The following is a 24,790-nucleotide window of genomic DNA, read 5'->3' on the forward strand; positions in this document are numbered from 1 at the left end:
TTAATTAGTTTGCTTTAGAAGTGCCGGTAGGTGAAATATAAATACGCGTTTTACCAAAATGTAGAACTATTCCTTTACATGACAAGCTCAGTGAATGTGTTTCAGAGCAATGACAAACAGGCTTAAAGTAAAAATATATGATACAGTTATAGATTGCATGTTTTTGTGTACTTCAAAGAACAGCATTTCCCTTCCCTGCTGTGTTCTTTGTATTAAATGCATGGAGTGTTAATCCTTCATTCATCTCATTTAACCTTGTGCTATGAAATAAAAATTTAATGACCTTAAAAAACAATCCTCCCAGAGCCTCATCTGGCATCACATTAATAGGACTATAATTCTCTGAAATGCGTTGTGCCAGTTCTCAGAAACAAGTGTGATTATGAAAGTGAATTGACCAAATGAAGCCACGCTACAACTGTTTGTTAGTCTATCCATCTGTCACAATGGTGTGTTACTGCCAAATTGTTTTGTCACTCAACAAGTGCATCTCGAAATAGCTTAGCATCCTTGACCAAAGTAGCTTTTAATTGCTTTCACCTTTTTCTCAGTTCTGAAAAGAAAAACCTGTTGGAATCTGTTGGAGCACACTTGCAGATATCCACTGTTTAGTCCATAATACTGTTTAATTCAACAAAAGCTTTTACATCAAACAAGAAAACAGTTTGACCACCACTGGCCAACAGTGTACAATTCCAGCCAGACAATGGCAGCTTTGGGCCTTGACTGCCAAAGCTGACTAATAAATTGATTCATTTTAACAATTGTGTATAATTAGAGAAACAATATAATTACAATTTGTGTTGCCAACATGATTGGTTCAATTTCACCCAACATCTAAACCAACAGTCAACAGTCAAACCTAATGTTCTCTCGTTATCCATCATCCATACTGACAATTTCCGCGATGCAGCCCCCCATTTCAACGTCTCTCAATTTGAAGAATAAAAAAAAAAAAAAAAAAAAAGGAAAACCAGAGACTGCAACAATTAATTAATCCTGCATGTTTTTTATCCTGTGAAGAAGCAGGCAGAGTTAATCAAATAGATTTTTTCTATTTAATTTGTTAATTATTGCTCCAGACAGAAATTTATACAAAGCCACTCTATTTAATAAATCTATTTAATATCTCCCCCTGGTCACTGTGTGAAAGTTTCCAATCCACCACAAAATGTTGAAGCCTTTGCTCTTGTTAAATTCAGGTCACTGAACGATTATAATCTTGTTTTACAATAACAACACAAATAGTGTTATTGATTGCTCACAGGAGGGCAAAAAGATCTGTTAAGAACACTTAATTATTGCAATTCTAAAGCTCGTAAAGCACGTCGAATTGAAGATAAGCTTACTGTTGGAACTTTGAGCAAATGCTTTGGGTGTATCTGACAAAACTTTAATATCTGTGTCTTGTGTTTGATCTACCTGCAGAGGTCCAGAGTGAAGTGAAATAGCTACTGATATTTAGGAATGGTTTGTTTGGGGTTGATTGTGTTTTAAGTTCACAAGAAGAACAAGGGGTTAAACACTTGGATTAAGAGAGGGATGGAATTCTGATTGTATTTAAATCAGAATTAAGTCGATGTGGGGTCCTTTGAAGGTCTCACACAATGGAAATCAATTGCAGTGTCATTTAAGAAGGCCATCGCATTGTACTGGACCACAAATTATCAGAATGAAAACAGCATTTGGATTGACGGATAGATTTCCCTTGTGCACTCACCTGTAAAAGAGTCCATCCTTTATCCCCGAGTCTCACACTATTCTCTGAGGTGTGGAAGGGGGCAATTGAATTACCCCCACCCTCTCTGGCCCATAGCGAGTGATATGCGACTGGATTCCATTACACAAACTCTATCTAACCCAGACTGCGGCCTATCTAAACCTCATATCCCTGACAACTCTCCATACATCAGCCACAAGCTAATACACTATAATAGGCAGGGGCCTCACCCACAGATATACCATATGACCGGTCTCTCTTTTTCACTCACAATGGCTACCATTTGTTTGCCTTAGCCTTACTATTCCTGCTTGTACTTCTTGCACAGGCCTTTGTGCCTCTTGTCTTCATTTATTTGGTTGCTCACTTCTTATCTCTACCACTTCAGTTCACTGCCAGTTGCTCTCTTTTTCACAACCCTCCCATTGTTGTTCCTCTATCACTCACTGTTTTGTCATTTTCATTGTACTAAAATAGTACATTACAGAGGACGAAAAATTATTAGTGGATGCCTCTCTTTGGAAGAGTTGTGCTCTCATCTGTAGGTCTTCTGTCACTAGGACTATTCAAACCATGTCCTTTCCATAATTGTTTGGGAATCAAACTTCAATACTTTTTGGTATCGACCAAAATGTGTCCATAGCTAGGCCTGTCACAATAACAAATTTTGCTGGACGATAAATTGTTCCAGAAATTATTGCGATAAACGATAATATTGTCATTGATAGACCATTTGCATCTAATATAATGATAATGGCATAATAATGCGGGTACACCTTTTCAAAGATCAATATACTTTTATTTCTAAAGAATATTTAACACTGGAACTGGAAGACATTTTAAATATCCACAATATGTCTTTGATCTCCTTTAGTATGTCGTCTTTCACGCTGATGTACAGTTGTGGGATTGCCGTTTGTGACACGTAAGTTCTCAGACTACAGACTCTGTACTACATTTTACAATTATTTAACACTAAATATTAAATTTAAATAATATATAATTAATAAATTAAATCTATCTGTATGGCACATGGCCAGTAAGTACCAAAATAGTTCTGTTTTTTAGTCTTCATTTTGGCGAAGGTACGGCTTCTGCTCCTCTTCAGGTCGGAGCTTCATGGGGGCGGGCCGACACACACACACACACACACACACGCACACACGCACACACACCTCTGACATACTTTTCCACATTCCGCGGATAGCTGTAGGCTTGTACCGTTAATATTCTGTGCATTGTCGGACACATGCAGCCACTTTCCTGAAACCGCTTGCGAGACTGACAAGTCCAGCGGCGTGTATGTCCGAGCCCGTCTCCACCGCCTCCACCTGCAGGTTGTCAGTTGTGTGGTTTGGAATGAAAGGAAGAAAACGGGACGCCGAGTAACACGGTGGATATCGCTCATATATTTTTTTGACGGCGCCTTAACTGCAAAGTGCTGCGGGAAACCCTGCTCCAACTCTCAACTACCGTTTTTTCTGTCTCTCTCTCTTGGCCTGGAGTCCCGCCCACACAAAGACCATACGACTGACAAGAGGGTTCACTCCTCGTTACGCTAAGGAACCAAGAGTGGTCCTTCAGTCTCTCTGGTAGAGAGAGACGAGGAAAACAAACAAGCATGCAAATGGAAATTATCGCGGCCGTCAAAATTATCGAGCTCATTTTTTTTATCGTGCGATAACTCGATTTATTGACTATCGCGACTGGCCTATCCATAGCCCATAGTATCAAAAACTGCCATGTACTTAAAACTGAATGAATGCCTGAACAGATTTGTAATCTTGTTGGTATAGTCTTTGATCAGATAGTTCCATGTTTAATTTAAAGTTTTGCCAATTTTACATTATTTAATTTCATTTCTTGTATGACTGCAACATTTAAAGTGATCCTCAACAGTTGGAATGTAATAACAAGTGGCAGTTACAGGATAACAGAAAGTCATAAAGTCATACAAATTAATTTAATAATGGAAATATCTATTTAAAGTTTGCTAACATTAGCCACCAGCTGCTGGTCATTTCAGTCCAAATGAGGCTGTTGCAGCAAAACAACTGAGTCTATGGAACTGAACAAGGCAGTGTTTATTCTATTGCTTATTATGAGTTATTTTACTAAGTAAAATAATGAATATGCCATTTTTTCTTCCAAAAAGCACAGTGTCATTTTTTTGTTTAATGAAAAAGGGTGTAATAGAAAATGTGTTTATATTTAGCATGGTATTAAAGTTTTAGTATTGCTTTGGTAAAATATTGGCACTAGTATCAAAATATTTCAAACCATACCCAGCCCAATATCAAATAAACATGAACCTTTGCTGTGTGTCTGTGTGCGTGTATTCTTGCCGCAAACCATCTCTCATTTTATTCCTCTCTTCTCTTTTTGTATTCCTCCATTCTCTCCTCTCTCATTCCCAAGATATCTCTATCCCTCTCTGTTCTGTTTCCTTCCAACCTTCTCTCTCTCTCTCTCTCTCTCTCTCTCTCTCTCTCTCTCTCTCTCTCTCTCTCTCTCGCTCTCAGAGCATCAAAGGGCTGTGTCAGTACCAAAGCTCAGCTCAACAGTGGAGTGGTTGACCTTGCACGCTTACTAACAACCCAGGAAAAAGGGAGAGAGAGCGAAAAGAGAAAGGGTAAGGAGAAAGATCACACCCAGGAATACTAACTAAGCTTAAGACAGGAAACTGTGTAGAGTGCTATTTACTGTAAATGTGGTGAACTGCAGTGAACACACAAATCAGACACATTCACAGGCAAATTTGGCAGCAAATGCCTGGAAAAGAAATGTCAGGCAGTGGTTTTGCTTATAGAATGAAGTTGTCTCCCCCCTAAAGACCTTGTCAACACAGGAGAAAGATCTACTTCACAATGAAGCTGTGACTTTACAATGAGAAAAAAGGAAGGCCAGAACTGATCATCATTAGCAGTATTATGAGCTATATACCTTCTCACATGAAGAGTGATTCACTACAGAGGGCAAAAGGCCAAATACAAATGAATAGATATATAAAAGGAAAACAAACTTGCATTTGTAGCATTATACATCTACTTTTTTATTATTTAAATTTTGTGGATAAAATAAGCTTAACAGAAGAAAACGTGTCCAATCTCAAAATCAAACAAACCTCTGAAAATATTAAGAGTGTAGGTTTGGTTGGCATACATGCCCAAATCTCTGTGGCGTTGGAGCCAAGGATTTCACCTGACACATCAACAACTCTGTGATGAAAAAACTGTGTATGCTTGCATCTGTGTTGCATCATTACCAAGTAATACACATAACCGCAACCACGCTTATGTACACACACACACCTACACACAAAATTCATTTTTACAGCGTTGTTGATGTGTTACAGTTAATAGTTTCAAAATGTAAAGATACACAGAAAACACAGAGAAAACACACTCAACTGCATACAAAAATCCTGAATCATAAATAATGCACCTACATACACTAACGAGCCAAAAGTACAAAGAAAGAATGATTCCTATTCATAGAGAACCTCAAACATCAACAACAACAAAAAATACAAACCATTGTCTGATTCTTTTACTTGATTTTTTGAAAAATCCTGAGAGACGATGTTCTTCACTTTTTTGCATGATAGAATAAAAAGGTATGTATAGTTAAATGGGAGTTTGACTGGCCAAAAATATTAACAGGCGATCGTAGGTGGTGTCAATGTAAGCATTACAGTAATATGCACGTTTAAGAGATTATCATGTGAACATTGTTAACAACCACTGGGTGCGCTCCCTCCAGCACCAAACAGGAATTTATTTAACAGGTTATTTATGGTTTATATGGCATCACACTAAGCTAAACGCTAAAGAGGGAAAGTCGCCGATATTTAACCCTTCTGAAGCGAGTCATCCAACGGGAGTTTTACCAGCGGATAAACACGGACCTCCGGGTACTGCCGCCATTCATCTACATGTAGGGCAGAACAGAAAATCTGCAAACTTTCCCTGAAGTTACCAGCTAACGCTAGCGCCATAGATATAAACGCTATGCGCTAGCTAGGTTACATTTTTCAAAACAAATCTAGTTGTAGTCTTGCAATTTGTGACCCTGCAAGATCACCAGGCTTTAACATTAGATGTGAGATGATTGTCTTTAGATGTGAGGTGGTGTCAGACTTTGGTCTTTTCAAAGTCTGTTCAAAGTCTTCTAATGTATGGTAGGCATAAACTGACTGAACTCATATTTGTAGATGCAGAATAGGCTTTTTGTGTGTTGTTATGTTGGATACTGGAATTACTTTGAAGATGCAGTAAAACTGAAATTAGGCCATGCGATTTCAAGAATTTTTAAGGATCAGCAGACATGGTGCGTTTATCTACGATATACAATATACTTGAGTCAATACAGACCAGATACAATCATAACATGCTATTAAGATGTGAGGTACTTTCCTCAATTGGAAGAAGACAAATAAAGAAAAAGCACACTTTGGCACTCTTGAATGAAAATGCTGATTGTCAGATGCATTGAAAAAGCCATCAGGACAAAAGCTAAAAAAAGATCCATGGACAGAGCAATGTGCATGGTCTTTTTTAATCTCGCTTTGAAGAAGACATTGTTTCCTATCTCCTCCTCTCCTTCCTTCCTCTTTTCTCCTCCCCCTGATGTCAGTGACTCCTCATCAGGGACCACATTAAAACTCAATCAATTACACACACACACACACACACGCACACACACACACCCACACACACACACACACACCAACAACTGTCTCTCTATCATTCCTGGGCTGAATGCCAGCATCTCTCTCTCCCAGTCGCTCTCTGCGCAGTGTTGTCCTCATCTCTCTCATTGTGATCCTGTGGCCTTGTTGGCCCTGGCATTCAATTTAGCTGTCATCCAGATGAATCCCTCTCTCTGCACACACACACGTGCACACACACTCAGATGGATTTCCTGTCAGGACAGTTTGAGACCAATCAGACTGTGGTATTGGAGCATGCCCAGATGAGGGTTAAAGGCCATCAAGGGATCACCACACACAATGAAGTACTCCCTTTAATCCTGGGCACACACATGCACAGACACACAGAAAATGCATGCATGCCAAAAGTTATATGCATCATAAAACACAAAATAGCACACAAACACATGCACAGTCAACTTCAATAAAACTGCACTTACATTTACCACCAGTAATATTAAATTTGAATGCATTAAGTCGACTCTCATATGTGTGTGTGTGTGTGTGTGTGTGTGTGTGTGTGTGTGTGTGTGTGTGTGTGTGTGTTAAGTTGCCTTTAGGCGCCATCAGGGTGTCACGCAATATGGCTAAGCCCGGGTCCCACAGGAACTTAACAGTGTCTACTCAGTTTCCAAGAGATCAGCAGAGCCAGGCAGAGAGCAGAAAGAAAAGAGGACTGACAGATATGCAGAGAATGACGGGGACAAAAAGGGAGTGACACAGATAAAGAAAGAGGGACAGACACAAAAAGAGAAAGCTGTAAAACATAGTGAGAAAGAGTCAGAGGAAACAGAGAAAAGGGAAAGCAGGTGGCAACATGATGAAGGGATGGGCTAGAAACATGGATGTATTAAGAGAACTAGAAAGGAGGTTAGACAGGATGGAGGAGGATCTCCTGTACACAGTCATCCATGGGCAGCTCTTGGGATTGTAAAGAGTACTGAATAATAGAGTCTTGGTTCCTTTGTCACAGAATGATTCACCTTTCAATATGGTGCAACACACCAGAGCAGTAAATTCAAGGGAATCATATAAAACATATTAAAACACTTTATGCACCAAATCTCCACCTACCATTTGATAGCCAGTAGTTTGTCTCTCTTTTGTATTATTGATTCAGCCCTGGTGCAGTAAATCTTTTTTCTAATATTGGTGATGATAACATAGACCCACAAGCCTCTCCCTCTCAGTTACTTCTAATACTCAGTCCCAGACTAACACTGCTTTTTTAAATAAAAATCTGCACACACTATATTATAAAGCACTGCAAAGAAAATCATACAAAAACTTAAATAAATTAAAGTTGATAAGAAAGTAATTGAGCGTTATTGAGTTCTCTCTCAACTCTTGAATATAGAAAACAAAGACAAATTCTGACCAAATACATTGTTCAGTGACCAATAAGAAAGAATGTCCCTATCATCTTTTTATGTTAATATTAGGGCTGTCAGCATTAATCTAGCAGCTAACAGCTGGATTAAACACGCAGCTGGATTAAACACGGTTAAAATGCTGACAGCTAACGTTAAACAGTGTAAAGTGTGACTGTATTTCACTGTAGAGGATTCCAACACCGGGACGTAACAGTCTGCTCTGCAGTGCAGCAGCTGCCATTGTTGGAATTAAACAACACTGGTAGCCTCGTGGTAAATTCAAAGTTATTGTAAAATACCATTTTCCCATCTGGTGGTTGTTTTTGTCGTTCAAAGGCAATTTACTAATAATAAGTTATAGTTATTGCATTATTATTAAATCTTTCATTTTGACCATGGCCTTAGCAATAAACAAGTCGCCGACTCTTATTTAGTACCCTTCTTTTTTTTCTTCTTTTATTTAACTTTATTAAAAGTACTGGCTCAGGCACTGTTTAGGCACCGGAACCGTTTTAAAAGTATCGCTTTAACACCGGTATCGGGAAGAAAAAAAAATTATACCCAACCCTACTGGTAAGGATAGGGATTTTTAGTTTTTAGTTAGGTACTTGGAGGAATTGTGCAATAATCACAGATTCACACATTTTCCTTTTGTTTACAGTAAATAAATAATAAACAAATACAAATCTTGAAGTCAAGTTCATAAAGTAACTTTCCTCACATTCATTTGATTCCCAATCAAGATACACTGGTAAGAATTGCTTTCCATTGTTAATATGTACTTAAAAACAGTTCTGAAATGCAAAAGAATAGAATTTTAATCATGTGATAAAATTATAGAAATTCAGCGATTAATCGCGATAAAAAAAATTAATCGTTTGAGAGCCCTAGTTTATATCCAACAATATATGACTGCAAAGTGTACAGTTATTCAAAAAACTAATAATATCGACGTTAGTAACGCAATCTTAATATATGTAAGACAGCTCTGCATTAAGAAAATATAGCCTTCATTACGATGTTGCTTTAATGATTTCCGTTAATATTATCCATACGGAGGGAGAGAGGAATATCAATGTGGGATTTCTGTGGCAGGAAGGTTTGTACAGAATTTGGATGGCCTCTCTTTATCCCTACCATGAACAAACCACACAAATTTCAAATTTTGTTTTTAACCAGCAGCAGCACTTTAGAAGTGTTGTCAACCTGCAATACTGAAATAGTTTTTTTTCACCAAAAGCATCTCTGCTCGCATCACTTGCCAGCATGAGCTGTCAGTGTAGATCTCATTAATTGAGACTGCTTGCTGCTATTTACTTGTTTTTGCTGCTTCGCGGTTCACTGGCTCCTAATGCTGTGCATTAGAAAATGGTTTCAGTGATGTAATAGAGCACAATGGGTTATTTTTTTACAGTCTACCTGGAAAGCAAGGGTTGGAAATGGATCTGGCTTTATATACTGTAGCTGATATCTAAACATTAAAAAAATTGCGTTGTTAATGAAGTAAACCTGCCTGGGACATACCTAGGATATGTGGTCGGCGTAATACTGAACAGTAGAGGAGGATGGGACAGATGTGTACTTCCTTCTAATGTATGAAATATACACCCAGATGAGACATGGCAACTTCAACAATTTAAACACTGCAAATGTTAATAGACCTGATGACTCAGTTAAGAAAACAATATATCTTTATCCACTAAATGAAATTGAATTTATTTGAATCTACTCAATAAAATCAGCACATTACCTATGTCAATATTTACAACTAACCCACTCAGCTTTCAGTACTGATTACCGAGAAATGCTAACAATTTTAACAAGCTGTTTTGGTATATCAAAGACAAATGTACAATGTTGACAGGCAAACATTTTTCAAAATACACAGTACATCGAAAACAAACTTGGATTCTTGTACCAGAGACAGTTGGAGGCAGAAAAAAACAGATTGTCATTATCACACATACTTCACAGTAAGTCCCATGAAACAGTGTTTCCCTCCAGGGTTCACTCCCACACCACATATAGCCTAGAGCTCTGAAGCCCTGTACTGATACAACATGTCTCAACTGCTAAAATGTATCACTAATTAATCATGAGAAGTAGTGCTGGGCAATTTGGAGAAAATCAGATTTCACGATATTCTTGACCAAAGACCTCGATGTCGACATTGCAACAATATTGTAGGGTTGACAATTGGTGCTTTTACAAAATATTAGATAAAAGAATTAGAATGCAATTAGATAAATAATCATCAGTAATGTGGATATAACGACTAAGTGGGTAAAGGCCTACAGCTAGAACAGTCTGGTAAGTTAAGAAAATTACATCACTTTACTGTAATGTAGCCTTTAAACCAGGAAATGACAACACATACCATATTACAATATTACTTTATCTAAAATCTAAGACGATATCTGGTCTCATATCACGATATCAATATAATATCGATATATTGCCCATCCCTAATCAGAAGTGCAATTTCATTTGTTTTTATATTTCACAATTTTCACTCAGTTTCACTGCTTCTAAGAGGAGAAGAGTTTCAAGTTGACCTGATGCCAGTATACTACAGGTGATCATGTTTTTTTATTTCATTTTCTCAATTGAACATTGTTTTTCCAATCTCCTATGTTAATCCACCCTCACACCTTTGTCCCCTCTCCCCTCTGCAGCTCTAATTAAGTGGGCTGTCTAGATGACATTTGCTGTTAAATGAGTCTCACGTCCTTCTCTTCCTATTAGATCTGTAGGTGTGGGTGTGTTTATGATTTGGTATGTGCATGTATATATTGATATACTATGTATATACCTCTTCATGTTTTTCTTCCGAGGTGTGAAGGCATATTTGCTCGCATGTGTTCGTCCCGCCCTGGGTGGAGGCCAGAGGTGCTGATTGCCAGTTGACTGCGGGGCTATTTTAAGGCCCAGTTTAATTTGTGGTGATTGATTGTGATAATTAATTTGCCGTAGGTAGATGATTGTGGTAATTAATTTGCTGCAGCTTGATGATTAAGGGTTGCTGGTGTCCCGTTGTGACCAGCACTGTTTGGCCGATTAGCTCCTTTGCGCCACATTCATTTATTGTTAGAGTACACCCCTGTTCACAGCTGTAGCTGGGGCTTGCTGTCTCCCAAAGCATGTGACCTCAACAAGAAAAACTTTGGGCTAACTACAGTCAGACGTAATATATAACTCTGACCTTGCAAATGAGAAACTTAATACACAACCCTAATCTCAACTCACAAATGCACACACATTAGTAAAAAGTTGGAACACATAAATTGTGCACACTGGGAGTAAAATTAGTTTGAATCTGTTTAAATCGTTCAATATATTTTATTTTAATATTACAACACAGGCTCTTGGAGCTCTGCACAGCGATAGCAGACATATTGCTATTTCTATCCTGGTATTCCCCATAGTCTTTTCAGGATTGGTGAGGTGGAGAGCTACTACATCGAACCAAATGAGACTTGCTGCTCAAATGAGAACGAATAGCTTTTCTAACAGCGATATTATTAAACACACAGCACTGGTGTTTCAAACACATTAGTGGGACTGATATGAAGTTGTTCGGCTGACTGGCGGAAACAATGAACTCTGGCTAACGTTATTAATCGGAATCATAAATCTATTTCTCATCTGGTCTATCAAATAATGAGGTAGAGGAAACCAAGCAAGGTTTTCCATTAAACCGGGGATGCCACACAATAGCGAGTAGATGTTCACACCGACACACACATTCACGCACAATACAAAAAGAGAGAGTAAAATGGAAAGCAAAATGGTAAACAGTAGAGGAGGAATAGGTTTTTAGACATCTTTATGTAAGAAATTCATTTATGCATGACCCAAGATGGACTCTGGTTTATTGGTTTCTTTGTTCTGAAATGGAATTCAATGCGGAGCAAAGGAAAAGAATGGAGAGAGGGGGAAATCTCTATTTGCATCAGGAAACAGTGTGAAGCATATTTAAAATGCGGGAATGAAATTAGAGCAGGGATTTTGATTATTGGTCTTTTTGGGCTACAAGGAAAACATCTCCAACAACAAAATGAATCATTAAAAAGAGGAGTAAAAAAACAATTTAGCAGACTAACAAGCACTGCAAAACTCCATAAGAAAGAGTTCATTCACAAGCATTTACTGCTGTTTGCTTGGGGTTTGTACTTCTGTGTGTCTGACTAGTCCCAATCTGTGTGAGCTCTCATGCTGAAAAAGTCCAATGCATATCCAAATGAGACCTACATGGTGTGTGTGTGTGTGTGTGTGTGTGTTTGTGTGTGTGTGTGTGTGTGTGTGTGTGTGTGTGTAATGTTAAACATTATGCCGCTGTTCAGAGGAATTTGAATCGTGTGTGCGTCCTTGAGACCTGTAAGTCCTATAATTAATTCATTAAAGGTGCTGTAGACTTAGCCAAAACATTTTAATATCAACAACTTCTCAGTCCCTCCCCCCTTTCTGCTAAAGCCCAAAACAGTCTCCTAAGCCCCTCCCCCCACAAGGGAGAATGAATGCGTGTGCATGAGCAGTGACTGACACACAGTTAGACACCCCCCCCCCCCTGTCCCTGATTGGTGCATCTGAACAGGGAGCTGTGGATTTTTGCAAATCACACTACAGGCTGTAGGTGGTGCCAGAGGAGCCGGATTTTTTTTAAATTACCTGCTTCATGTAGTTCCACTGGAACATAGGGTCAGTTTCAGCAAATATGACAGAAAGTTAGTTTTATAAGTCTTACCTACTGCATCTTTAATGTATCAAAAGAGAGAAGTCTCCATTTGTGTTTTGACAGACACACTTGGGGGCGAAGTTGGAAACCAAACTCAGCCAAACAGTGAAGTTTATGCAGTCCTAGTCTAGCCCTCACTAACATCCACACTGCCGACATGTTTGCTGCATTTATAAAGCGTGCGCACCTTTCACTCTACGCTGGTTGATATTTGATCGCGTCATCAAAAACGTAATTGTTCGGTAAAATTTGTTCGGACTTTTCATTTATTCCGCCAAACACCGAAAGTACTTTGTTTGCTATTTTCGGCCAAATAATTTCAGTTGCTGAACAGTCGGTGCATCCCTACCAACATGCATTGTGTGATAGTTAGAACTGTCCAGAGACCTTTATTTTTTTAAGTTTTGAAGAAGAAATACATGATGAACAGTTGTTCAATACATAAGTCATGGTTAGTTCTAGGGCTGCTCAATTATGGAAAAAAAATCATAATCCCAATTATTTTGGTCAATATTGAAATCACGATTATTTAACACAATTACTCATTGGTGCAGACACCACCGTGTAGCAAATCTTGCAGATGTGTTTCTGCCCCATGTCAGATTCGTCAAATACGAACTGTTACCAGACAACGGAATTTGCTCTCCTCTTCTTGCTCACCAAATGCTGCTTCTCCCGCTCTGCCATCTTTAGTCACGCTGATTTTTAAATGCCACCAGATACCACAAACGGGACCTACCTGACTATTGGCTGAGTGAGTTTAGCCTTTGGGAGGGGTGAAAGTGCATGTGTCATTCAGAACACAAGACAAAATAAATTTACTTATTTATAACTTTATAATTTATAATAATCGTTTTTCTTGATTACGTTGTTTTTGTGATTGTTAGCCGAGCCAAAATTTGATTAATTTCACAACCCTAGTAGGTTCATTTCATAATAACTAAAACAATGCTAATTGAGATAAGGTTAGTATTGAATTCCATCCCTACCTCCTTACACTACACCAAAATGGAAATGGAAAGTAAATCTGTCCGTAATGTTTGTCAGTGAGCCTGAACCGTTGTTGATTGACCTTTATATGTTAAAGTGCTCATATTATGCTCATTTTCATATTCATAATTGTATTTAGAGGTTGTACCAGAATAGGTTTATGTGGTTTAATTTTCAGAAAACGCTATATTTTTGTTGTACTGCACATTGCTGCAGCTCCTTTTTTCACCCTGTGTGTTGAGCTCTCTGTTTTAGCTACAGAGTGAGGCATCTCACTTCTGTTCAATCTTTGTTGGGAGTCGCACACCCGCAGTAGCTAGGTAAGCACTAGGGCTGTCAAAATTGCTCAAAAATGACGTTAGAATATTCCCTCTAAAATAACACAGAATATTCGAACTATATGAACATCTGGTTGCGCATGCATCCAAGGTGGCGCGCGACATCGTGACGTCAAAATGATGCAATATCCAGCCGAGCCGAGATCGCGCACGGCTCTTTTTTTTCCAACGGTGCGCGACAAAGCCGAAACAGGACAATAGACAATTTAATTATGTATGAATATGTAATACACATGCCTAATTAAAATGCAAACATGCATTTGCTTTAATACACCAATCTTGCAATAAACCATTCCATGCACTCTCATTGCATAAGTCTAATTAATTTTAAAACATGGGGACACCTAATTATATTTCAAAAACGTACAGTCTTCACAGGAATTTACTGATAGGTTTTCAATCTGAGAGGATGCCAGAACATCAAAGCCTGCAAATGATATTGCTTTAAATATAGGCTAACTCTTCTCACCTGTGTTTGAGAATTCAGCACTAGTCAATATGATATTTGCCAACTTTATGAAGCTGCTCAGCAAAATTATTATGCCAAAGTTGGGCCTGCATATTAAACTGACTCTGGATTCTGGATTAGCATTTCATTTGCGTGAACTTTATGTGCAAATGCCATTTGCCTTTGTTTCATAGCAGAGGTTTTCACTGATTCAAGTGAAAAATGTCAGATTCCCCTGACTTATGTGTGCGAAATACCCTCTGTTCAATGTCTATACAAAGAACTCCAAAATCAATTCAAGACAAAATAACACAAAATAAATAATTACAAGATACTGCTGCATGGAAAACATATGCATAGTTGGAGTTGGATGAACACACACACACACACACACACACACACTCTCACACTCTCTAGCTATAGCTAGCCTCCTCTTAGAATTCCTCTGGAATTCACAAATATTCATTAACTTGAAATCGGACACCGTTGTTAGCTTTATAAGACATTTAGTAAGATGTTGTGTAAGTGGCGTGACGAAATTCAAACTGTAAATATACTCGAATTACGACCAAAAATGAAGCTAACTAGCCGCAATCTGTACACATAGGATTGAAGGGACAGTCGCAGCTAACGAAACCCTTACAGCTCACAAATATTCATTAACTTGAAATCGGACACCGTTGTTAGCTTTATAAGACATTTAGTTAGATGTTGTGTAAGTGGCGTGACGAAATTCAAACTGTAAATATACTCGAATTACGACCAAAAATGAAGCTAACTAGCCGCAATCTGTACACATAGGATTGAAGGGACAGTCTCAGCTAACGAAACCCTTACAGCTCACAAATATTAATTAACTTGAAATCGGACACCGTTGTTAGCTTTATAAAACATTTAGTTAGATGTTGTATAAGTGGCGTGATGAAATTCAAACTGTAAATATACTCGAATTACGACCAAAAATGAAGCTAACTAGCCACAATCTGTACACATAGGATTGAAGGGACAGTCGCAGCTAACAAAACCCTTACAGCTCACAAATATTCATTAACTTGAAATCGGACACCGTTGTTAGCTTTATAAAAGAGATTTCTGGTGTAACAAGCTCGCTGACCGCGCTCTCACTCTCACACAACGGGCCATTTAGCTAGCAGGAAGAGGGGAGTTACAGGTACTGGAGCTCTGTCAGGTCTGCCAGCCGTAACGGAGCTCACAGCAGGCCGGGGTCTGTGAAGGAAGGCAAGCCGGGCGGCGAGGCAGCAGCACCGCCGCTGAAGTCCGACACACAGTCTTACCATATTTGCAATTAGCCATAAATTTTCGTAAAACGGCCCATATTTGAGCTTTATATAGTTGATTTCTCACATAAAAAAGTCTCAGAAGTGAATTTGGTAATGAAACATTGCAGTGTCTGGAATATGAGATTCTGTCGCTTCTCTAATGTGTGTGTATTGGAGATTCGCTCAACCAATCAGCGCGCATCTCTAATGTCTGCGTATGGCAATTCGCTCAACCAATCAGCGCGCAGCTCATCTAAATATTCACAAGCATACCATATTTGGAAGAAAAGCTCTTGTTACAAATAGGGCCAAAACACAGGGATGCATAAGGGCCAATAAAATATCAACCAGGCCATTTTCAGCCCAACCAATGTTACATACCCCATTAGGAGACCATAAGGAAGAGTGTGAAATACTCTATATAATCATTCTATCACCCCTTTAAAAGAAAAAATAACAAGAACTGTACAGAACCGAAAACCGTGACCCTAAAACTGTGATACGAACCGAACCGTGGGTTTTGTGAACCGTACCACCCCTAGAAAACAGGTTGTTGACGAGTCTCGAAGCTCGAGTCCAAGTCAAGTCTGAAGTCTTTTGGGTCGAGTCACAAGTCAAGTCTGAAGTCAGCTGTTTGTGCGACTTAAGTGCGACTCCCCATCTCTGACACGCGCACACACACACACACACACACACACAATAATTTGATGAGGTTGTTATGATTAATGGAGGTGAAAATCACTTGCAATATAAGTGGCCCATTTGACTCCCCTAACTCCTTCAACACACACACATATCACATGCAGAGCGCTCAGCCCTTGGTGCTTAATGGAGCCCTCATATGGGTTATTGATCGGGCAGACCACAGCTAGATTAATTTATTCTTCCAATCAAGCTTTAATTAATAGCAGGACACTGGTAAGACCTCCATTAAAAGGCGTGGTCATTACTCACAGCAGGAACATAGAGGAAACCAATAATCAAAACATGGCCTATGCTCTTTTTTCCCATATTCAGGGCTTCAGCCAGATGAACCAATGACACTAGATGCGTTGTTTATCCAAAAGTATTACAAAACTGGAGGAAATGTGGCTTTACTCATGTTTAAGAAAGAGTAAGAGACAAAGATATTAAATAAACCAAAGTAAAAAATAAAGATATATTTATACAGCAATAAATAAATAGCTACTAAATAGCTACATATGCAGGTACACACATAGGAATATATATACAAACATGCACACAGTGTGCATGAATGGGTGAAAAGAGAGGAAGGTGGGGACGGGCGGGGGGGCAGGATGGAGATGGTTGGGGAAAACAGACCGCTAAGAGGTTGAAATGTGAAAGCTGTAAGATTTGCCAGACTGCATTCAGCAGACGATAAATCTCTCAGAATGATTATGCTAAAAGTGGATATTGGACCTCTCCCTGAAGTTGGTGCCATTAGCAGGCAGGAAGTAAATACTTAGACACACACAGAAAGAGAGAGAGAAGCTTCCTCTCACTGAGATGGGCCTTTAGTTCTAAATGTGTATGGTGAGGAACAGAGGATGAGAGGAGGGAGAACTTAACAATTAGCGATCATAATGAGATTAGGGTTATCAGACGGCTCGCTGGTCACGGATGATGAAAAGAACACTAATTCAGTTTGTCTCTTCCTCTGTTCCGCTGGCCCTCACTGCTTGCTAAGAGATGGAGAGAGGGAAAGAGGAAGGGTGGGGAAATATCCATATTAAGAATAACTCCTATCAGACATGTGCTAAATCATCTCTGCAGTGTAATTTAATTGCTTACATTGGTTACAATAACTGCAAGCTTAAGAGAACAGCAGCCATCGTCTAATTTTTGCCTATCTGCAGCTCTTGGTCACTGCCAAGTAGGGCTGTGCAATTAATCGAAATTTAATCGTGATAAAGATTTCAGCTCCCAATGATTACAAAAACAGAATAATCGAGAAAAACAATTATTAAGCTCATTACATTTTGCAAGTAAACTCTTATTTTCTCTTGTGTTCTGAATGAAAAAATAAAGTTTAAATAGGCAAATTTCACAGTTGTGTTTTTTTTACAGTTGATTTAACTTTTTCCACTGTTTTTTAAGTTCAATAATCGCAACATCTTTCCAGAAGTCAACGAGTAATCGAGTTAAATTATCGTGATTTCAATATTGACCAAAATGATCGTGATTATATTGTTTACCATAATCGAGCAGCCCTACTGCCAAGGTTTATGACTCCAAAATAAATGAATGAAAATTGTTTTTGCCTGTCATATGCCATTCCCCTAAAAAAATCCAAAATAATGTCAAACAATTTAATTTTATTATTTCTAAGTCCTGTTTACTCTCTTATTCACCTGCTGCCTATAAATACCTCAAAGCCTGCCCTGGCTGCACCTCTGTTGGAGCTAAATGAGTGTAAACAGCCCTGACTGGGCCAGAGACGGATGAGTGGCAATCATCGAGGGAGGAGGCTGAGAGATGGATGGAGACACAGACAGAGGAGGAATAGACAGAAGGGACTTCCACACACTCCTCTCTATAGAGTTACTTGTGATAAACGGTCTCAGCCCAGCCCTCCATGAGCTAAAGCCAGACAGCAGACCCAACACATACAAAAACACAGAACTACTAATCAGTAGCACACATGCAACAGACACATAGTGATTTGTTGTTTAGTCTTAAATTTACCTTCTTCAAATCCTGAAGTAGAAAGAATATTGGTTGGGTCCTGTTTCGGAGAGTTTTGTTGCCACGCCCTACACCCACAATCCCATTCTCATCAATGCACCTCATCAATGGAGCGTAATCATTAAGACTGATTGGGAGACATCTCAGTGTGAAAGGACCCACACACAACCCATCTATCACTAACGCACACAGAAAACACACACACACACACACACACACACACACACACACACACACAAACTTCATCCATCACCCCTGTGGCTGGTCTATCTGAGGTCTCTGTGATTAGTTGTCCTGCCTGGCTGAATTATGATGATAATAAGTCACCATTAGTTCGCGTGTCCACACCCACTTCAAACATGTGAGTGAGAGTGCATGCACGCGGGCACACACACACACACACACACACACACACACACACACACACACACACACACACACACACACACACACACACTTATTAAATCATTCAGCTAAATCTTCTCTTTGGTCTGGCCATCAAATATACAATATTATGTTGTATGAGTGAATTACAAAATAATTCATCCATGTTGCCTTTTTACATTATTTCTTGTACTACAAATAATTTGAAATATAAATTAAATTGATTTTAGCAATCACATTAAAAGTAAAACAGAAGCAAAGTTATTTATTATAAACCTTGATTCAAACAAAATCATTCCTTGCAAGAAAAGCACATGTAATAATTAAAAACATTCATAACGACTGTATTCCATTTTGTTGAGCTAGTTTCAGGGCCCTGCTTTGCTGCTGTGGTTTGATGGGACAATTAATGGAGCTGAGCCATCGTTAATGTCATTAGTGACACCTGTGCGTTTTCTGCTGTGACAAGTCCAAACGTCTACCATGAAAAAGGACTATATTAGGCACTAATTATCATGGGATTTCCTAATGACCAGCACATAGCCCACTCAATAGTGCACGTAAATGTATCAATTGAGGAAAGTCAAACCAGGATGAAAAAAAAAACAAGGCCAAATAAAGAACAGTGAAAAAAAAATTGCTTCTATGACAGAGCTCCAAACAGTGAAAAAGAAATTGCTTCTATGTCTTCTAAGTCTTCTATGACCAAACCCCAAATGGAAATACTTAGACTAACTAAGAAAAATTACAACACAAAATGTTAGGCAATACATCCGGTTTTGCTTCCCATATTACTCAAATCACCTGTGTGAACAATGTGTTTTTAATTAGTTCTATAAATCTGTCACAGAGAGAAAATCCCAAGCATTTAGGTCTACTAATGACAGATTAGCCAAAATAACTCAAACATGCAAATACAAAACTGAGAGTCTACCAAATTATTGTTATGAATACCACTCTCTGTCAACGACAACACTGTGCAGTCATGTGACTGTTGCCAAGGTCGGACTCATCCGCAGCTGAAATTACAGTTTGCACAGCACCACACATTCAACAGGTAACGACAAGCACAGCCTCAGATTAAGTAATGGCACAAACGCAACATTAAATAAAAAAACATGAAATTACTTTCCTTCTTGGCCAATTCCATGAGATTTTTATATTGTATCATATGGCTATAGAAATGATGAGCAGAGCTTCACCTTAAGGCTACATTATTTATTGTACTACAAATAAATCTAAGTATTTCTATTAGACTGTAGTAAAAGAGAAGCCTTAATTATTCATGATACATTTTTATGATAACAAAAGTATTATGTGCACATGCAATATCAAGATGTGATGGCATTCAACTTTCTGAAGACCAGCAAATACCCACAGTAGTACACATAATATGCCTAAAACGTGCGTACACATCATATTTATTAAGGTAAAGGGGGAAAGTATAAAGTCATATTTCGTGACAGAATGACTAAAAGACGCCAAGTGAGGGCAGTGGCGCAAAAAGTGGGTATGCGTTATATGCAGCACATAGGGGCACAGCACCATGGGGGGCACCAAAGCGATGGTAAAAAATAATTACAAAAAATATATATTATTCTTTTGGTATTTTCTATATGTAGCTGCTGTTTGTGTGTTTCTAAATCATTTCTGCATTTCCTCAATGTTATTATATAACATTTTAGAGGACTAACAGGCTAGAGTAGGCGCCGTGTCTCATAAGATTCCATCAATCATAGAATGTTGACATAGAAGAGGGAGCGGGGAGCGGGGAGCGGGGAGTGGAGGGCAGGTGGGCGCTGTGAGTGCCGAGCAAACAGGTACGAGTAGTGAGCATGAAAATAGAAAAAGTAAGAGGGAAAAGGAGATGACATTTCAAGGGATGCAGCAGTTAAATAAGTGGATGGTGAAAGGCAACAGGTAGGATTTAAAGTGTGACGTCTGTGCTTGGAGGCTTGCAAATATTCATGTTAACGGACTAGCTAGCATTTGCTAACACTGGGAATGTAGCAGCCAAATGGGGGTTTACGGCTAGCTTAAAATATGCAAAACTGAGGTTGCTGAGCTGAAACTGGAAAATATAGGGTAGCATGTACAATAAATGACAATAATCTGGAAAACATAACTAATGCAATAACTCTATGGTACCAATCCCATGCATGACATATATCAATTTTATAAAGGTAAAATAACAACTGGTAAATATAAGGAAGCATGCACAATAAATGACAAGAAGAAGGGTGGGTGGGGGGGTAAAATTGTTGCTGCATACCCCTCTGACAGTGGGTAGCGCCCCTGAGTGAGGGTCAAATAAAGTATAACAATGTCACACTCACAACTGTGAAACCCTTGCAAGTCTAATGTGTAAATAAAATAAAACTAATATAAAATACTGTTCACATTTGAATTTGCTTCCATAGTAGCCAAACACCAATAAACTCCATTGTATTTAACAGAGTTAAATTACATGAATCTGTTACACAAAGAAAGTCACAAGCGTTTAGGGATGACAAGGTGGCCAACTCAGACGTGCAAATTAATACAAGGCCTGTAGTTTTGAATAATGAGAACACAGCAGTAAACGTGTAACTGTGGCCAAGGTCTCATTACAACGAACTCCTCAGCAGATTAAATACAACTTCCACAGATACACAGGTCACACCAAACATGCAGCGCTGTGGAGATAGGTGTGGCAATGCGAGACAACACCAAACACAGCCATAGGTCCAGCAACGGCACGGCGGCCAACACAAACATCACAAAAAATAACTTACAGTTTGTAGTGTTGTATTCATCCACGTTATGTTATGGTATTGTAGAAGTCCCACATCTCGGCCTCAGCTTCACCAATCTGACCTTAAATTAATTAGATACCAAAATTATGGCAAGAGGTGGCAGCCATCCTTCACAAGTCCAAACTTCAACTTTATCCAATGTTTTAGCTAAATGTTGTCGAAACTGAAAAATAGTATTGATAACAGGATTTATCTTTCCTCAGCACCCTGGGAAACAGTAACGCTAACGTTGTATGTTAGTTTAAATATTTACGTTGTTAGCATAGTCAAACAAGCTAGCTAATATTTTAAGGTCGCCCACTCGCCCCTTCCTCTGATTCGGACTTACTCTGGGAGGGGTAGCTCTTTGTCTCCAAAACTTTCCCTTTCCCTCGGCAATATGGTGTTAAAAAACTTTTCAAGTGTTTCTTGTGTGTAATGTTTTCTGTGTCAACATTACCATCACTACTTTGTCAACCAAACGGGTGCCGTCGTGGCACGAACAGAGACACATTCTTCTTCTTGATCTTCTTCTCCATTTAATGGCAACACACGTTAAGGTGCATTTCCACCACTTACGGTGCTGGAGTGTGGACAAGTTAAAACTGGAGGGGAAAAGTGTCTTCTTAATTATTTTTCGTCTATATTTAGCCAAGTTAGGCTACTTCTTTGGATAGCCAATTTCCACTCTATCATGTCTTGTTAATTTGTTATATGTTTAATCCTCTTTATATTTTGAACATCAAACAAGGACTACAGAAAAGTAGCTAGACTGCTACCCAGATAGCAAGCACATTTGGGCCGATTCCGGCTGAAAAGCGCTACTGTCGGCTCAGTGTCGGCATCGGAGTAAAGATAATGGGCCAGAGTCGTGCCGACTGTGTACACAACACTTCTGGCTGACATACGGATTTTTATGAAGAGCCAGTGTTGGCAAAAAGCAGTTTTACTTGCGCTGGCTCAAATACGGCGTTTTATTAATGGACCAGTGTCGGCTAGAAGCAGTTGTACTAGTGTCAGTTACGTACTCGGTGTAGCTGTGTATTTTTACCGTCGGCCCGAGTTCGTTTTGTCTCTTTCGGGCCACAACGAGAATTATGGAACTCAGCCGCCTGAAAAAAAAAGTTTCGGCGGTTAAATTCTAGGAGATTTGCAGTCTGCAGAAGATTTCATTTTCGGGAGGAACATGGCAGAAAAGGCAAGTAATTAAATTTAATGTTCATTACAGTGTTGTATTACATTTAGAAGCTGTTGTAAATGTCAAGAAGAATTGTATTTTAATATCTTTATAACAATTAGATTGTTTGTGATGATAGGCTATCAGAAAACATTCTGATATGTTATCACAAATAGGCTAGATGAGTGCGATCTCATTGTGTAAATTTAATTATCTTGTTTTATTATTATAACTGCTCCAGTGCACTATAGCTAATCCAATGATTTGGAGTTATTTTGAGTGTTAGATCATTCAACGCCAGCTTTGATTCATTTGTTGAATGAATGGGCTATATCAGGCCTAGCATTCTGTGACCCATTGAATTACATAGCCAATTCTGTTACATAGCCTATATATATATATATATATATATATATATATATATATATATATATATATATATATATATATATATATATATTTCAACTAAGGGCGATAGATAGATATTAATATAATATTCAGAAAAGTTTGCTTACTCAAAGTGTTTTGGTTTGGCATTAATGGATGTGTGTGTGTGTGTGTGTGTGTGTGTGTGTCATTTCTTCCTCCAGAGTCAACATTGGAACCAGCAACAAACATGTCGTAGTTTCTGGACCACATCTCAGCCAGATCTGTCTTACAGTGTCTGGGCCAGAACTGGGCCACATAACACTGTCACTTTACAGTGTCTGGGCCAAATAAAACACTGTCACTTTACAGTGTCTGGGCCAGAACTGGGCCAAATAAAACACTGTCACTTTACAGTGTCTGGGCCAGAACTGGGCCAAATAAAACACTGTCACTTTACAGTGTCTGGGCCAGAACTGGGCCAAAATAAAACAATACAAGTCACTTTACAGTGTCTAGGCCAGAATTGGGTCACATAAACAAAAAAATCATTTTACAGGGTGTGGGCCTCATCTGGGCCGGAGGGACTCTTTTTGTGTCTATTTTCCATATGTGGACCAGTTTTGGTGACCAATTTTGTTATGTGGGTAGCAGTGCTGCGTTTACTGTGATATTGACAGGTTTAACATTGACCCCATCAAAATATACATTAACTAACACACTATTTTAATTATTTTGACACAGTCTCTACACTTATGTATGCAGACAGAAACATGTCATTTCTACTCACGTTATCTTCATTGGTTCTTCACGAGCATGCATGTTCTTGTGACCTTTTATCGCCAATGAGATGAACTTTGGTGAATACCTACTGTCCAAATCAATAACATGTTGGCCAGACATTAGGGGCTGTAAAATATGGAGGTATGGCCTAGGTTTTAGGATTAAATAAGTGATTAGGATGGCTTGATGGTGATATGTATCATTATTATTTGATAAGTTATAGCACTATCTGAAGATAGCTAGAGAAAATCTAAATAAGGGCAGACTATTGATTAGTACATATCTTATAGAAGGTTGCTCTGATGACAACTAAATATGTGTCAGTGAAATGTTCATTAAATCAATAGGAAATCCTCATATGCACCATTCAGTTTAATCAAATTACTTACCTGGCAGATGTGAGCTTTATTACAGCTATATTGAGTCATATAGTTCAGGTGCTTTCCTGTTTCTGTATTGGGGAACAGTTTAGTTGCACAGCAATACCTATAAGTACACCTGGGATGTTATGCTTGAGCACATCTCTTTTTGTTGCAAATTATAGTGTTTCAAAGTTGCAAATTGTAAAAATATATATATATATATATATATATATATATATATATATATATATATATATATATATAATCCAGAGTTGTTTCCAATTTTGTCACATATTACCTCAAAATATTTACTTAACTTTTCTTTCAGATTCAGGTTTAGTTGACAAGTACAAAGGGCCTTTTTTAGCAGATTGCCTGGATAATAAACACTACCACATACACTACTTGAATTAATTGCAACATATTGCTTTTTAAGTGAAGCTTCATATCATCTCTTTTGCTTTTCCAAACCCTAGGGTCATTACCGAGCAAAGTAATGCATGAAAAATATTACAGACAATATGTCATAGTGGTGGTAGTAGCGAATTCCAGGCAGGGCTTTAGGGGGGCCATCTGCTCTTGAGTTTCACCATAATGACCAGCTTATGAAAGCTCTATCCTAAAATTTGGCTCTATGTATGTAGCAGCAGACAATGAGCTG

The 24,790-nt window shown here is 38.6% G+C and overlaps 1 long non-coding RNA gene across 2 annotated transcripts in view; it reads right to left on the minus strand.

The window, feature by feature from the left end:
* The window catches only part of LOC114558097 (uncharacterized), a 46,089-nt gene extending 23,782 nt beyond the window's left edge, over positions 1–22,307 (minus strand). Inside the window, exons 1-2 of one of the 2 annotated variants that reach the window (XR_003692906.1) lie at positions 21,902–22,307; positions 21,442–21,523 (exon numbers count right to left, since the gene is read on the minus strand). This is a non-coding gene — a long non-coding RNA (uncharacterized LOC114558097). Of the gene's footprint in view, positions 1–21,441; positions 21,524–21,790 lie in introns of both variants that reach the window. The other variant, XR_003692907.1, reaches the window with a different exon arrangement.
* Positions 22,308–24,790: the final 2,483 nt, after the last annotated feature.

The sequence above is a fragment of the Perca flavescens genome, chromosome 7, assembly GCF_004354835.1.
Source record: "Perca flavescens isolate YP-PL-M2 chromosome 7, PFLA_1.0, whole genome shotgun sequence".
Classification (NCBI taxonomy): Eukaryota; Metazoa; Chordata; class Actinopteri; order Perciformes; family Percidae; genus Perca; species Perca flavescens.